General features: G+C 37.1%; 1 protein-coding gene across 1 annotated transcript in view; it reads left to right on the top strand.

The window, feature by feature from the left end:
• KDM6A (lysine demethylase 6A) overlaps window positions 1-4,502 on the top strand; it is a 134,659-nt gene that overhangs the window by 33,171 nt on the left and 96,986 nt on the right. The gene's annotated exons all lie outside the window — the stretch shown is intronic.

The raw sequence follows: 4,502 nt of genomic DNA, 5'->3' as shown, positions 1-4,502 counted from the left end.
CCTGTTTATTTATTATAGAGCTTTTTTTTTTTTTAAAGAAGTCTTATTTTTTAACTTATTTATTTATTTCAGAGAGAGAGAGAGAGAGAGAGATAGAGATAGACAGCGTGAGCAGGGGAGGGTCAGAGAGAGAGGAGACACAGAATCTGAAACAGGCTCCAGGCTCTGGGCTGGTAGTCAGCACAGAGCCTGACACGGGGCTCGAACTCACGAACCTTGAGATCATGACCTGAGCTGAAGTCGGACGCTTAACCGACTGAGCCACCCAAGCGCCCCTATTATAGAGCTTTTAAGTACAAATTGGCAGTGATTCAATATGGTTTCCCTAAACATGAAGCTGTAGACTTGGATGACTTTTTCTGTATACTGTTTCTTCCCTCTTTTGGTTCTGTTGGGTTTTAATCATCTGTGGAAACACTACATTGTCAGAGAACAGCTATGTGTCTATAAAGTATTATAATCATTCAGGTCACTCAGTTTGTTTGTAAACTCTACAAAACTTTAATTGATCTTCATGAAGAAGCTTTGTAATTTTTTTTCTCTTAAGTTGTCCATTACTGTAGGGCAATCCTAAACTTAAGCCTCTTCACCTCATGTTCAGTGCATCATATTTAAAACCAAGGATAGATTAGGACTGTTTTAAAATACCTTTAGTTTCTTGAAGATCCTGTTGATAAAACACACAATTCTAAACTTTTAGAACCAGAAGTGGTCTTAGACATAACTTTATTCCCTAAATTTTGTAGATGATGAAACCAAGGTGTGTGTGTGTGTGTGTAACTCTGTATCACGTAACTGTTTAATTAGTGGCAGAAGCAAGATTATGCCCAGTTTCCCCAATCTAATGTTTTGTTTTGTTTTGTATTATACTCTGTCCCCAGGTTTGAAGATTGACAGGTAGTTATTCTTTCCACAAGTAATTTAAGTTAAACCTGAGGCAAGGAATTCTATAGTTTAGGAAGGGACATGTATACCACACAGCAGCCATTTTTTGCCTGCCTGTGATAACTTGTAAGCTCCCTGTAGATTGAAGATACAAACACAAACTCGGTAATGAAGTGAAACCATCATCAGTTCAAAATTGGATTGCTTTAATAAGTATGTGACCATGTCAGCCTAGGAGACTTCTTAATATTACGTACTTCCTTATCAGTATATGATTTCTGTATCCTTCAGTCGACCTAAGAAATGAAACTGAATGATACAAGGACAATGCAATGTCTGAATTAACAAGTGTCCCCCTGCTCTCTGGATTTTGTCCTGGTCACCACCATTTTCTTATGTTTTCAGTTTCGACTCTGGCTGCTTCCTAAAACGATGTATTTCACCTCCTGTCTGAATCCATCCTAGCTGTGTGTTTTCTCTTTTGCTGGTCAGATGTTTCTCACAAACTGTGTGCCCCAACTTTTGTTTTTAACTTCTCTTGCCATTTTTTGAACAGCTGCAGAATTAGTCTGGAGTAGGTGCTTGGTGAGTTTCAGAGTACAGCCATAAGTGATAGGACCTTCTTTAGGTTTTTTAAAATTGTGTTTTATTTGGTTTTACTTATAAGTAGCTGTTAATTGCTGGGATCAGGCATTTTTGTTTTTTCTGAAATTATTTACATGAAATTGGGAGAGTTCCTTTAAAAAAATGTTTCTAGAGAAGAGTGTGTTATACCCTTTTTTGTACTGTCAGCTCTAAGGATCTTCCTAGGATATCCCAGACTGCTGTATCTTTACTACATTTGTAATTTAAGTTCAATTTGGCATTTGGTAATGGTTTCTGTCAGTGACTGATTATTAGATGAAGTATTTGGTGATAATGTGTGTGACCAACATGTGTGTTGGGGTGGGTGATGGTGACTTAATGTTATCGAGAACAGTTTTATTAATTATAGTTTTATCTCTTAACTTGTTTGCCTTGTTTCTTGCCATATTCTACCCATTTCTTCTTTTGGAGTTGATTTTATTGGTTAGCTTCTAGATCATTTGTTATTTGGTCAGCTCTTCCAGTGTTCAGTTGCATTCTCTCCTTAGAGGAACCCGTGTCAGAAAGCAGTAGGACAGCTGTAAAATCCTCATTGAACTTAGCATGATTATTCAGTTTTATTGTTGATCCTACTCTGTAATGTGGGACCAGACTTAAAAAAGGTGTCCAGAGGGGAAAGGTACAGAAGCACAATGTAAAATACATACATCAGAGACCTAGAACCAGTCTTTATAAAGCCGTTCCTTTGTAGGCGCATGAATGCATGCCCATGCCTTCACTTGTTCTTGCTCATGAAGGTGGCACGTTGCTAGGGGTACCTTGAACTGTGTTTCTTCTTGCCTTATAGTGACAGACTTATATCCTTGAGTGAGAGGAATTAAAATACATACAGTAATAACTTATTACAGCTTGTAGCCATACTTGTAAGTATATCCCCCTGAAAATTCTTATCAGTCCTCTCGTTCTAGCCTCCAGCCTTTTGTATTCCCACCGATCAGTATTACAAGGCTCTTAGGGTGGCAGATCTAAGAGATAATGGTTCTGTGCTAGAGGCATAGATTTTTGGAAATTAAGCTCCCAAATCTAATTGATAGCCTGGTAAGGAAATGTGATTATTGTTGACTTTGAAAAGGGTTAGGGGAATGAGGTGGAGGGGAGTACAAAAACAGAAGTATTAACACATCACAAGTAACTTTTCTTTCTTTCTTCCTCCCTCCCTCCCTCTCTCCCTCTCTCTCTCTTTCTTTCTTTCTTTCTTTCTTCCTTTCTTCCTTTCTTCCTTTCTTTCCTTTCTTTCCTTTCTTTCCTTTCTTTCCTTTCTTTCTTTCCTTTCTTTCCTTTCTTTCCTTTCTTTCCTTTCTTTCTTTCTTTCTTCCTCAAGCACTGTACCAATCAAAGTGTTCTTAAAACTGTAGGAATCTCTGTCCTCCATTGTGGGGACCACTTCAGGTACAAATAAACCTAATGTCATTGTGATACTACCACTGATCCTGAGCCTTGTCTAGCATGGTGTCTGGCAAAAACTTAATATTTAAGATATATTTTTGAACTATCATAATACAAAGTAATGCTCTTAGATCTAAAGCTTAATTTAAGTATAGTTCCTTTAAAATGAAACAGTTCATGTTAACATGTGTTGTTTATTATGTACACTTCTGTTTTGACAAAACTAGCATTTTAACTGAGGCAGCTCTGGTAAAGTTATGCTTTCCAGTGACACATCGATTGCTAGAGAGAATTTGGAAGGGCTTGGGCTAATTAAGCTCCAGGGAAATTATGGATAAAAACATAAATCTTTGCAATAGGGGAAGGGAAGAACTCTCCGACTGTTTAGGATAATGAAATGAAGACTGGCTAGTAAGAGCAGAAAAAGCCATGAAGTGTAAAACATTAGTAAATGGCAATGTGAGAAACTCTTGTGTGATATTTTCTTCTTAAGTTTATTTATATGTTTTGTGAGAGCGAGAGAGCAAGTGAGCGTGCGCATGGAGTGGGGGTCAAAGAGAGAGAATCCCAAGGTGAGGTCATGACCTGAACTGAAATCAGGAGTCTTCAGGAGTCCAATGCTTAACTGACTGAGCCACCCAGCGCCCCTGTTGTGTGATATTTCTGACTTAGCCTCACATTTAAGGTCCTCTCTGGGTCAACCTCAAATGATCCTTCTAGTCTGCTGTTTCCCTAAATATATTCTTTGTGTCGGTCATAGTATATGAACATTTCCCTGAAAATGTTATTAAGCAATTTTCTTTACCTCTGTAACTTTGTGCCATGTGCTGTGTTTGGTCTGCTTTCTCCTACCATCTCCACCTTTAAGTATCCTGCCTTGTTTGTCTCTGATTACTTCATCAAATCTTTCTATTTGTCTCATTTAAAAGGAGCCTGTAAATCTCCTAATACGTATGTGTGGAAGTAGATATCTGTTGTGTGTATACATGTTATTACTGATTTAGAGCTAGAATATTCTCCCCTTTACTAGTATGAAATTTTATGGTATTAGACCATTTATCCCTTCAGATATCCCTGAGGAAATCTCTGGACTCTGCTTTATTAGTCTTAGAAAAGTTAAATGTTTTATTATGTCTCTTTCCAAATGTATTGAAACTGTGCTAGGAACATTTAGTTAATATCATTATTTTTACTATAGTTTGGTAAGTTCTTGAGAAAGCCTCTTCTTTTTAATGACTTTCCAGAAACAACAAAATGTGCATATTGCTGTGCATAATTATCATGGGCATTTTTTCCTCAAAAATCTAAAAAATGTAGGGTTTTATATTGCCAAAATTATTTCTAGAGACTATCTTTTAATATTTGAAAACTGCAAACCTTTCCAGGCATTGTATCATGAAATCATTTTGTAGTTTTGTGGAGCCATTTCTCACGTTCTAAAATTCTCTGTCAATCAGAATACTGAAGTCAACAGAATTTGTATGTCTTGGTATTTTTAGTCTAGCTTGTGGTGCAGCGGTCATGTTCTGCTACCTGCAGTTTGGTGAGATAAGAATGTGGTAAAATGATCAAAATTAGAATGTAGT

Source organism: Crocuta crocuta, unplaced genomic scaffold, assembly GCF_008692635.1.
Source record: "Crocuta crocuta isolate KB4526 unplaced genomic scaffold, BGI_CrCroc_1.0 scaffold467, whole genome shotgun sequence".
Lineage (NCBI taxonomy): Eukaryota > Metazoa > Chordata > Mammalia > Carnivora > Hyaenidae > Crocuta > Crocuta crocuta.
Note: the sequence above shows the minus strand (reverse complement) of the source record. Positions and strands in the feature narration are given on the sequence as shown.